Source organism: Ovis aries, chromosome 2 (genome assembly GCF_016772045.2).
Source record: "Ovis aries strain OAR_USU_Benz2616 breed Rambouillet chromosome 2, ARS-UI_Ramb_v3.0, whole genome shotgun sequence".
Taxonomy (NCBI): Eukaryota; Metazoa; Chordata; class Mammalia; order Artiodactyla; family Bovidae; genus Ovis; species Ovis aries.
The window spans coordinates 90303020-90316301 of record NC_056055.1 but is presented as its reverse complement, the minus strand read 5'-3'; the positions used below and the strand labels follow the sequence as shown (position 1 = coordinate 90316301).

Genomic DNA, 13282 nt, shown 5'->3' with positions numbered 1-13282 from the left:
GCCCTGGAGTGGGATTGCTGAGCCATATGGTAATTCTATTTTTAATTTTTGAAGGCACTTCCATACTGTTCTCCATAGTCCCTGTGTCAGCTTACACCCCACCAACAATGTAAAAGGTTTCTTTTTTCTCCAGACTCTGTCTAGAATTCATTATTTGTAGGTTCTTTGATAATGGTTAGTCTGACTGGTATGAGGTGATACCACACTATAGTTTTGATTCCTCTACTTAGTGAATGTTGAGCATCTTTTTGTGTGTTTGTTAGCCATCTGTATGTCTTTGTTATCCATCTGTATGTGTCTACTCATGTTTTGATTGGGTGGTTTGTTTTTTTTTATACTGAGCTGCATGAGCTGTTTGTATATTTTTGAGGTTAATGCCTTGTCATTTGCTTCATTTGTAAATATTTTTTTCCCATTCTGAGTGCTGTCCAGTGATTTCTTTGCCAGAAATTGCTAGCAACAATGAGAAATATTAGGAATAATTTATATTGCAAGTTCTGAAAATAACATCACACACTGATTATTTATTATAGGCAACACAATAGAAGTAAGGCCAAAGGACATGAATAAGCAGTTTGCAGAAGAAAAAAAAAATGCGTGAAAAGAGGTTCAACCTCACACATAATAAAAAATAGAAATTAAAAGTGAATAATATGCTATTTATAACCTATCAGATAGATTAGACTGTAGAATTCAATTTTTTAAACACTATCATGGAGATTTTGGAAGAGGGATGCTTTTATAATTTTCCAGAGCACCAGAAATTGGCACAATCACTGTGAAGGCAAATTGGTGAACTCTGTTAAAATCACAGATGCATGTATTCCTTTATTCATCAAGTGCAGGTCTGCAGTATGTCCTGTAAAAATATTTGCATCCATGTGAAGTGACTTACATACAGCATTATTCATTGCAACATTATATATGATATCAAAAGAGGAAAACACCCATATCCTTCCAGTTAGAGACAGTTAAGGCATATTCACACAAAGGAAAACTATTCAGCTGGAGGAAAGAATGAAGTGCTGTTACCATACTGGGAAAAAAAAACAAAACAAAACATAAAAATAGGCAAGAGGCAGACTTTAAAAAAATACATAAAAAATAGGCATGATACAGACTGTATATAAAATGCTGCATTTGAGATTAAAGTGTAATACAAATTTTTTATATTTGACCTTACTTATATATGAATAAATCACGAATATACAAGCAATAAATTACAATGATGTTAACGTGTATTTTGTGGAGTGGGTTGGGGAGAGAAACTAAGGGAAGAGGACAGGGTAGAAGAGGCTTTACCACATATTTTTGTATTTTGATTTTTAGTCGTTTGAAAGATACAAATTAAAAAAATATATCTAACAAGTCACAGTTATCAGAAATGTACATGGAGGAGTCCTGTTGGTGAAAGGAAGTGTTAGATGAAGGCTAGAAGAAACAGGAATGAGCCAGCCTGCCCTTGGGTTGGCCCGGAGCAAGGGCTGGGTGGGAGGAGAGCTAGAAAGAAGGGTACTAATGCCAAAGGAGAGGAGATGCTGATGAGGAAGGGGTTCTAGCTCTTCCACCCAGGAGCTCCCCAAAATCATCATGGAACAAATGTGAGGCTGGAGAAACTGAAGGTCACTAAGGCTTGGTGACTTTCCCACAGTCATCAATGTGAGACGCATAGCTGTGGCCCAGAAATTTGGTGCTCATTCTATCACTTTATGTCATTCTCTGCTTTAGGTTCATCGTATAATTCTAGTTAAAAGTCATCGCTGGCTGTAAAAGCTTGCTGAGGAGCATATTCCTTTTCAGTTTAATTCCTGTGGTCATGTATGGATGTGAGAGTTGGACTGTGAAGAAGGCTGAGCGCCGAAGAATTGATGCTTTTGAACTGTGGTGTTGGAGAGGACTATTGAGAGTCCCTTGGACTGCAAGGAGATCCAACCAGTCCATTCTGAAGGAGATCAGCCCTGGGATTTCTTTTGGAAGGAATGATGCTGAAGCTAAAACTCCGGTACTTTGGCCACCTCATGTGAAGAGTTGACTCATTGGAAAAGACTGATGCTGAGAGGGATTAGGAGTAGGAGAAGGGGACGACTGAGGATGAGATGGCTGGATGGCATCATGGACTCGATGGACGTGAGTCTGAGTGAACTCCGGGAGATGGTGATGGACTGGGAGGCCTGGTGTGCTGCGATTCATGGGGTCGCAAAGAGTTGGGCACAACTGAGCGACTGAACTGAACTGAACTGAACATGTGTTAACTGTCGGCCAGTGCATCCAGATTTGGCTTGAAAGGAACGAGGAAGGACCAAATAGGATCCTGAGACCTAGGCAGGGTGAGCTGCAGCAGTGGCAGAGGGCAAGGAAGCAGAGGCTGGGCAGTCAGGAGGAAGTCTGTCAGCTTCATATTTCAGCCCAGTTACCTTCAAGTTCATGCAGAGATAGGGAAGTGGAGAAAGAAGAAGTATTTATCAATTCAACTGTCCTTACAGGTTATTTGCTTCTCATGTCTATAGAATTTTTGTTGTTTTCTTTAATCCAGGAACTTTTTCAAAACCAAATCCATTATTTAACATGTTATTCAATTCTCCAGTTAATCTTGCAAGGTAGTTTCTGATATTATCTTCTTTCCTCAGGTGAGAACAAGACTTTAAAAGTCAAGTATATAACTGATTCAAAGTAATGTAGCAAGCCACAGAGTGAGCAAATGCCAGAGCAAAGATGGCCTCTCAAGTCTGCCTGACTCAAAAGCTTGCACTGTATTCTAGACACTACAGACCTGAACAGAATTATATAATATTACTGGCAAATATAAAGATGACAATAATGATAATAATTTTCTTTTGGATTTCCTTATTCAAGTTCCCGTACTGTCAAAATCTTGAATTACTTGATTATAGTGTATCTTCACCCCTAGACATTTCTTTCCTCAGAACTAAGGTGAACAGAACACTTCTCCATTTGGAAGCTGCCACGTGGAAACTTATAGCAGATAACATTTAGAAGCTAAAACCAATACTTTACGTACTAATGTTTCCCCAGACATTTAGCTTAAGTTGACATCCTGCTTGTATAACTGCCTTAGCTGCCTAATACAAACTAATCATGAGAAATGCTGGGCTGGAGAAAGCACAAGCTTGAATCAAGATTGCCGGGAGAATTATCAATAACTTCAGATATGCAGATGACACCACCCTTATGGCAGAAAGTGAGGAAGAACTAAAAAGCCTCTTGATGAAAGTGAAAGAGCAGAGTGAAAAAGTTGGCTTAAAGCTCAACGTTCAGAAAACTAAGATCATGGCATCTGGTCCCATCACTTCATGGGAAATAGATGGGGAAACAGTGTCAGACTTTATTTTTGTGGGCTCCAAAATCACTGCAGATGGTGATTGTAGCCATGAAATTAAAAGACGCTTGCTCCTTGGAAGGAAAGTTGTGACCAACCTAGATAGCATATTGAAAAGCAGAGACATTACTTTGCCAACAAAGGTCCGTCTAGTCAAGGCTATGGTTTTTCCTGTGGTCATGTATGGATGTGAGAGTTGGACTGTGAAGAAAGCTGAGTGCTGAAGAATTGATGCTTTTGAACTGTGGTGTTGGAGAAGACTCTTGAGAGTCCCTTGGACTACAAGGAGATCCAACCTGTCCATCCTAAAGGAGATCAGTCCTGGGTGTTCTTTGGAAGGAATGATGCTAAAGCTGAAACTCCAGTACTTTGGCCACCTCATCAAAGAGTTGACTCATTGGAAAAGACTCTGATGCTGGGAGGGATTGGGGGCAGGAGGAGAAGGGGATGACAGAGGATGAGATGGCTAGATGGCATCACGGACTCGATGGACTTGAGTTTGAGTGAACTCCGGGAGCTGGTGATGGACAGGGAGGCCTGGAGTGCTGCAGTTCATGGGGTTCCAAAGAGTCGGATACAACTGAGCGACTGAACTGAACTGAAATATGTGTACCGTTTTAAAACTTTAAATCCGAAGTTCTAAGTTTAGAGATATTGAGAAAGCAAAATACTTTTAAAAAAACTAGATACCCTTCTAGCAATACATGAGTGAGCTCAGAGTAAAGGTAAGTTCATTCATTCAGTGAGTCATCTGAATTATTGTTACATCTACATGTCCTGAGCTAAATAGATTACTAAATCAAATAAAAATTGGTTACAAAGTAATAAGTACAGTAGCATCACATTTTTAAAAAATATGTGTGAAAAATGTCTGAAAAGAAATTACACTATAATGTTCATAGCAGTGCCATCTGGGTGATAGAATTTCCATTCTCATCAGTTCAGTTCAGTCGCTCAGTTGTGTCCAACTCTTTGCGACCCCATGAATTGCAGCACGCCAACACTTTTCTAATTAAATAGTTCTCTCATAAATATGGATTCATTTTAGATCCAAGACAAATAAAGTTATTTTATTTTTGAGATTTAAACAAAGAACAAATAGGAAATTCCCAGGTTGTCCAGTGGTTAGGACTCTGCACTCCCACTGCAGAGGGGTATGAGTTCAGTCCCTAATTGGGGAACTACGGATACTAAGATCCAAAATGCCATGTGGTGTAGACAGAAGATAAGTTAATTAGTTAATTAAAATAATTAAATTTAAAAAAAGAAGTTGGCCCCTTGTAGAGATTTGGCTTAGAAAACTCATCACATGCAGTAAATTAAACACCACCTCTGGCACATCAGAATCCTGCGAAGGACTCGTTAAAACACAGATCACATGGCTCCATTCCCACTGTTTCTGATCCGATAGGTCTGTGGTGGGGACTGAGTATTGGCATTTCTAACAATTCCTAGATGAAGCTGATGCTGTTGATCCTGTGACTACACATTATTAACCACATTCCTATTTCTTGATGGCCGTGGTAGACTTTTAACAGATGAAGGCATGTTCTCCTTGAAATTCCTGACCTCACGTTTTCCTGCAGTACCTGGAGAGAAGTGAGCACCCTATAGATGGTAAGGTAGTTGTTAGATAGTAGTTGGTTTTTTTGTCATTACCTTTTCACAGCAGCAGATTAGATAGTCTTTTTCTCTCTTAAAGAAGCTGTATTTAGAGACTTCAGTACCCCAGTTACACCCCATAGTAATAACTGCCTTTTAAGGAAAATGGTCCAAACCACATTTCTTTCTGTAAGAGTTTCTGATTCTCATGCCTGTGGTTGAGTGAAATAAAAATGACAACTATAGCACTCATTACAGTTGGACAAAGTATATTCTGCAGACACAAAAGAAACCAAACTTCTAAAAGATAGAGGATTCCAAGGGGAAAGATGGCAAGTGGTTCAGTAATCTCTGTTGAGGTGTGTAGATGTTTGGTAAATAAAGAGATCAGGGGTTCATTCCTGGAATTGCTTTTGGCATTTAGCCCAAGTTTTCTCTCCCTTCCTGAGGTCTGCCTATATTCAGTGACTGGCTGATGTGGAGGTATAAAGGCTCAGACCCCTCACTCCATCTCTGAAGGGTCATCTCGCCTTCAGAGCTCCTCACTGTAATTGGCCAAGGCCACTTTGTGACTACATGGCAAGTCAGCATTCCCTGTCTCCATCCTCCTGGTTTTTCTTCCCTGAAGTGCTCCCTAGTAAACTCCTTGCATGGTAAACTGTGTCTCAAAGTCTGCCTTCTCAGCACCTGACCTCCAGTGCCATAGCATATAGAACTTCCCTTTGGGCCATAGAAAACCCAAACTCACATTCTGTTTCCTTGACTTGGTGCATATTCTTTTCCTAATATGTGTTAATGTCTCATTTTTGCTATTCATGACTCACTTAAAACTTTTTCCTTCACTGAAAGCCCTAATAGTCTGATTTCTCTGAATCTATCTGTGCCCCTCCAGATCACAACTTTTACCGTGTCCCAAACTACATTGTAGTGTAATCAGTTACTTCTCTTTCTTCCAACTGGAGTGTGAACAATTAACGCTTCACAGTAGGCAAATGAAATCTTATCTCTTTACCTGAGCACCTAACAGGGTCAATCTAAATATTGAATGGATGAAGAAATTTAAAATATAGTATTAAAAGAAAGAAGGAATATCAATACCATATTATCATGGGCATTTCTATATGTAAGGGGATTCTGTCTAGAGATAAGGCTCAGCGGTAAAGAATCTGCCTGCAGTTCAGGAGACCCAGGTTCGATCCCTGGTCAGGAAGTCCCCTGGAGGAGGAAATAGCAACCCACTCCAGTACTCTTGCCTGGGGAATCCCATGGACAGAGAAGCCTGGCAGGCTGTAGTCCATAAGGTTGCACAGAGTTGGACACAACTGAAGTGACTCAGCAGCAGCTAAGGGGTAAAGTTTTTCATTTTGGTTTTTCAATTTCTCTATTTTTCCTAGATGGGATATTGGATAAACTGCTTCTTGGAGTAAGAAGTGAAGTATCTATCTTTCTCTGATGAAAGAGTGGTTTCTGTCCTTGTATATTTAGGGCACAGTAAAATAATGGCACGATATGTAAGGCAGAAATCCAGGTCGGAGCCTCTCTTCTGGTTGCTCTGATCTTCTTAGACAATCCTTTTCTGAATTCACTCTTTCTGGGCCTTTGACCCCGTCAATCTGGTGATGGTTAGTCATGTTTTCAATTGCCAAGTAATATAGAAACCACTGGTACCAGCTTGAAATTATTGTTCAGTTTATAGAAGGCTTAATATGTTAGAAAAATTATGAAAACAATACACGCAAATGGTGTACATGGCTCAGTTTTATAGTTGTTGTGTAACACTTTTTCCCATTGTTCTTTTCAAAAGCTAGCTTGTTGTCCAAAATGGAGGGCTACTGGATCGGTTTTTCTGCCAACTATTAGTGAAGACTTGATGGCAGTTTTCCTCATCTCTTTGGATTGTATACATAAACATTATGGGTAGACAGGAAATAGCCAGCATGTAATGAGTATTTAGAGACAAATAGCCAGAGTCACATTACAGGTATGCAGGGAAAGGATCATAACGCAGAAACAGTCCCATGGATTTTCATTAAATGGAAGAGGAATCCAGTTTCTTAAAAGTATGGAAACCTGTTCAGCTAAGTTCTCATCACTGAAGGAGGAGATTATGTACTCTTGGTATGGGTGGAGCAAGGTTTGAGTAAAGCAAAAGGCAGGTTCCCTTGACTCATAAATCATGTAACTTTTTCTGTGTAAGAGAGCTAAGTGCACGTTGTTTTAGTAAAATTTATTCCAAGTTAAGTTTCAGTATAAGCATTGTACTAAACAAAGCATAGACCCCTGGGGAAATTTATTTATTTGTTCTCAATAACAGATTCATCTGGTTTCACGTCAGATGAACAAAGTGATCATAAATCTGACCAAAACAGTTAATTTGAGAGCATTAAGAACCAAAGTCTTAGCTGTGTATTATTCCATATAACTGACATTTTAAAGTAACATCTTCTAAACTATTCTCATTGCTTGGGAGGGAGAAACTGGTGGAGGAGAAAAAGGACGGATGGAACTGGGAAAGAAAGAGGCATAGTTCCAGAGCAAATTGTGTAGTTACAGGAAAAATACCTTAAAGGACCCATTTGTGTCTAGTAGAAAGACTAGAGATCTCTTCAAGAAAATTAGAGATATCAAGGGAACATTTCATGCAAAGATGGGCTCAATAAAGGACAAAAATGTTATGGACCTAACAGAAGCAGAAGATATTAAGAAGAGGTGGCAAGAATACACAGAAGAACTGTACAAAAACAATCTTCATGACCCAGATAATCACGATGGTGTGATCACTCACCTAGAGCCAGATATCCTGGAATGTGAAGTCAAGTGCACCTTAGGAAGTATCACTATGAATAAAGCTAGTGTAGGTGATGGCATTCCAATTGAGCTATTTTAAATCCTAAAAGATGATGCTATGAAAGTGCTGCACTCAATATGTCAGCAATTTTGGAAAACTCAGCAGTGGCCACAGGACTGGAAAAGGTCAGTGTTCATTCCAATCTCAAAAAAAGGCAATGCCAAAGCCTTTGACTGTGTGGATCACAATAAACTGTGGAAAATTCTGAAGGAGATGGGAATACCAGGCCACCTAACCTGCCTTTTGAGAAACCTGTATGCAGGTCAGGAAGCAACATTTAGAACTGGGCATGGAACAACAGACTGGTTCCAAATAGGAAAAGGAGCACGTCAAGGCTGTATATTGTCACCCTGCTTATTTAGCTTATATGCAGAGTACATCATGAGAAACCCTGGACTGGAAGAAACACAAGCTGGAATCAAGATTGCCGGGAGAAATATCAATAACCTCAGATAATGCAGATGACACCACCCTTATGGCAGAAAGTGAAGAAGAACTAAAGAACCTCTTGAGGAAAGTGAAAGAGGAGAGTGAAAAAGTTGGCTTAAAGTTCAACATTCAGAAAACTAAGACCATGGCATCTGTTCTCATCACTTCCTGGCAAATAGATGGGGAAACAGTGGAAACAGTGGCTGACTTTATTTTTCTGGGCTCCAAAATCACTGCAGATGGTGTTTGCCACCAAGTAATTAAAAGATGCTTACTCCTTGGAAGAAAAGTTATGATGAACCTAGACAGCATATTAAAAGCAGAGACATTACTTTGCCAACAAAGGTCCAACTAGTCAAGGCTATCATTTTTCCAGTAGTTGTATATGGATGTGAGAGTTGGACTGTGAAGAAAGCTGAGTGCCAAAGAATTGATGCTTTTGAACTGTGGTATTGGAGAAGACTCTTGAGAGTCCCTTGGACTGCGAGGAGACCCAAGCAGTCCATCCTAAAGGAGATCAGTCCTGGGTGTTCATTGGAAGGACTGATGTTGAAGCTGAGACTCCCCAATACTTTGACCACCTGATGCGAAGATCTGATTCATTTGAAAAGCCCCTAATTCTGGGAAAGATTGAAGGCAGCAGGAGAAGGGGATGACAGAGGATGAGATGGTTGGATGGCATCACAGACTCAATGGACATGAGTTTGGGTAAACTGTGGGAGTTGGTGATGGACAGGGAGGCCTGGCATGCTGCGGTTCATGGGGTCACAAAGATTTGGACACGACTGAGCAACTGAACTGAACTGAAGAAGAGGAAAGGAGAGAGAACACACTCTTGTGGGTGGGATAGCATTCAGGAGCTAAAATAAACAAGAAAAGTGTCCCCAAAATGCCTCTAGCTAGGCAGATTTCTACCATAGATTGAAGTTAGAAGGACAAAGAGATGAGTTTGGACATATCAAGGATTCAGTTGTAGCATTCTATAGGGAAAAATCTGATAAAGAACAAAATAGCTTGCTGGTGGTTGGGATAAGAGCTGACACCTATACATAGTAGAAACAAAAAATTTTTCAAATATCAGTAATTAATTTGGTAAAAATTACCAGCATTTTTGAACCACTGGACTCACCAAATGCAGTTCTAGGTACTTACATTCCCTACTCAAAAGGGAATACAAATTTATTTTTTGCAGCCCTACTTATATAAAGGGTAATTTTAGTCAAATGTGCTATTATAGAGGATTTGGTTAAGTAAATACTGACCCCATCATACTGTGGAATACTACACAGCAATTAAATTCTCTAGGTAAAGAGTATTCACCTAAATCCAAGCTCGTTCATAACATGTTGAATGATATTACAAGGATTACACTGGGGAAAACTGATGTCTCATTATTTCTAGGGAGTAGAATTTGAGGGAATGGAGGATAAGAAATGAGATCTTTAAACTCCCTTTTAATTTTTGGAACATACGTACCATTCCATTTTTTTTCTTCTTAGCTATGTGCTTAAAATTGACTCTTTTAAATTGTGTCCGGTATTTCCATTTTTCTGAAGAAAAGGAAGCTTGTCTTAGCTCAATCTCCCAGAGTTGGTACTGGAAGATGATGACTCCTGCCTTTGTATCACCAGGAACAGTATGGAGGAACCAAACACTTCACTATACTCTGTTAAAAGACAAAGATGGGACAGACAGAATTTTGGATAAAAATCATATTTTTCTGGTAATATATAAATAGAAAATTTTAATATATGTTTCTCATGATGAACGAAAACATTGATATAACTTTAAGAGTAAGTAACTGACTCCTGAATTCTAATGTCTTCTTTGCTATATGGCTTTTCATAGTAGTTTATGGATGAATAAAGTACATCCTGATTGTTTTCTCCAGCACTATTCTAGATCTTATATCTATGTATCTGCGCCTCTTGGTATAAACTTATTTTCTCTTTAGTGCAAATATTTTCACTAAAAAGGACTCCTAAGATTCAGTATCTTGCTTTAAACTTACCTTTAACACTTCCAGCAATTGTTGAATAAGTTACAGCAGAAATTTCTGTACATGTATCTAAGATTTCTCTTAGATAAAATTAACATGGAAGAAGAACTTCTAGGATGCAATTTAGGGAAGAAAGACAATTGAGAAAAGGACTTCTATACAGAATTAGCCAAGATCTCTTACCTGCAGGGAGTATGAATCTACAGTGATACTCTACTAAGGACGCATTTTGGATGGGTCAGAACAATCCCATGCCAATCCCGAAGACAATCATGATGTTGTCACACAAGCCAGGTTAAAAAAAACTCCAAAGATTATGAACTTACTTGCATTTCTAGCTTATTTATGTCTGTGTCTTTCTTACATATTTTTTAAATATGCACTTCAGTATCAAGAAGAAAATGAGAATCTTCATATTTTGTGAAACCACACTTCACAAAAGAGAATCTCCAAATGATCAATAAACTTGAAGAAAAGTGATCAACATCATGACTGCTCATGGGATGCAAATTAAAGCCAAAATGTCATACCACAGCACACACACCAGAATAGCTAAAACTAAAAATATTAAATTAAAAAAAATAAAAAGACATACAATTGTTGATGATGGAAGTATAAACTACTAAAACTTTTGGAAAGTGGTTGGTACTATCTATAAAGATAAACATATAAACACACACCTGTGACAAAGCCACTCCACCCACCCCTGGTCATATATCCACAGAAATTATTGCTTAGATCCACCAAAAGAAAAGTCCAAGTATGCTAACAGAAGCTTTCATCATAGTAGTCCCAATACCTGCCAAAGAAACAAAGCTAAACTACATTAATACTAGAACTGACACGCGTATTTTGATCTATTCTAACAACATAGTGCATAATAACAACAATGAATTATTGATACACAAAACAATATCAATGATGTCACAGACATAATATTGAACAAAAGCACTAGACATAGATATGAGTATTTTAACATTATTTTCATTTATAAGAAGTTCAGAAATTGGCAAAGCCGATCCATGGTGATAGAGGAGTGAAGAGTGGCTAGATTTATGGTGGCGTATTCATTAACAGAGTTCAAAGTTAATCATACTTTTGCCTTGGAAACTGTATTTTCTACTTGTGGTAGTAATTTTGCTTCCTTGTATTTGCTTCATATATTTTTAACTTGTTATTATTCCACCACAGTGTTAAATACTAGAAGGGAAGGTAGGCATCGTTTTTTTTTACCTAATTTTTAGCAAGAATACAGGTATATCTTCTTTTATTGTGCTTTGTAGATAATTGTATTTTTTATGAATGAAAGGTCTGTGACAACCCTGCATTGAACAAGTATATCAGCACCATTTTTCAAACTTTGTGTCTATGTCACATTTTGGTAAGTCTCATGATATTTCAGATTTTTAAATTATTATGGTATTAGTTATGGTGATCCACGATCAGTGATCTTTGATATTATGATTACCAAAAGATTATGACTCACTGAAGGCTCAGATGATGGTTAGCATGTTTTAGCAATAAAGTATTTTTTAATTCAGGTATGTGCATTATTTTTTAGCATAATGTTGGACACTTAATAGACTACAGTATAATGTAAATAGAAATTAGATGCACTGGAAAATAAAAAGTTTGTGACTCACTTTATTGCAATATTAGCTTTATTGCAGTAGTCTGAAACTGAACTTGCAAATATCTGAGGTATACCTGTATTCCACTTTATCATTTCTCCTGTTTATAAAGAAACCTGATTGATATTATTCTCATGTTTCTGTTATTTCTCACTCGTTTGGGGTTTTAAAAGATGCTGCATATATTACTAATTTCTTTTTTAATATCACATCAAAATATTTGAGGTGAAAGTTTATTTTTTTCATATTAAATACTGATGAATAGATTGTTTTGAATTGTTCCCAGTAGTTGGGTCAAAAATCCACATTACTGATTGCCTTATCGATCGTGGTAACTAACTTAGAAAAAACACTGCAAAAATCTTCCATGTACCATCCTATTGAAATAAATCAAGTATATTTACAGAAATCTAGAATAAGTAAATAATGCAAAATGAAGAGGAAAAGGTAAGGTTTAAAATGGGGATATCAGCCTAACACCAGTCCTCTGTGGTTATTTACTATCTAATCTGAAAGTATCAGACATCCAATATCATTATTTTTTAAAAGAAGTGGAACTTTTTCCATTTTGATTTTAATAACTTAGCTTTGTCCTCTGGTGTCTCTTTGCTAAGAAGCATATTTGAATGGATAACCACTGGTAAAAAATGTGTTAATTGTATTCCCTAAGGCTGAGTATAACATTGTGTTATGTTAGCTAACCAAATGCACTAAGACATGAATACTTGCAGTTAATTCATTTGTTTACATTGACTCAATGAGCAAGTGCCTTCTGTGACTAATGTTATTCTGCCCTCTACTGTTTCAAATTGAAATCATGGTTTTTTTCCCAGTGGTCATGTATGGATGTGAGAGTTGGACTGTGAAGAAGGCTGAGCGCCGAAGAATTGATGCTTTTGAACTGTGGTGTTGGAGAAGACTCTAGAGAGTCCCTTGGACTCCAAGGAGATCCAACCAGTCCACTCTGAAGGAGATCAGCCCTGGGATTTCTTTGGAAGGAATGATGCTAAAGCTGAAGCTCCAGTACTTTGGCCACTTCATGCGAAGAGTTGACTCATTGGAAAAGACTCTGATGCTGGGAGGGATTGGGGGCAGGAGGAGAAGAGGACGACAGAGGATGAGATGGCTGGATGGCATCACCGACTCGATGGACGTGAGTCTGAGTGAACTCCGGGAGTTGGTGATGGACAGGGAGGCCTGGTGTGCTGCGATTCATGGGGTCGCAAAGAGTCAGACACGACTGAGCGACTGAACTGAACTGAACTGAACTGATACATTCCAGATGGAGAAGAAAATGGCAACCCACTCCAGTATTCTTGCCTGGAGAATCCCATGGACAGAGGAGCCTGGCGGGCTACAGTCCATGGGGTCGCAAGAGTCGGACACGACTGAGCAACTAAACCACCAACAGTACATTCCAAGAAAACAGCTTCAAG

General features: G+C 38.5%; 1 protein-coding gene across 1 annotated transcript in view; it reads left to right on the top strand.

The window, feature by feature from the left end:
• Nucleotides 1-13282, top strand: part of IFNE (interferon epsilon) — a 58055-nt gene that overhangs the window by 32564 nt on the left and 12209 nt on the right. Inside the window, exon 1 of the mRNA XM_060411002.1 lies at nucleotides 1-13282. This exon is cut by the window's left edge and continues 32564 nt beyond it. The gene's annotated coding sequence lies outside the window, so the exon portion shown is untranslated.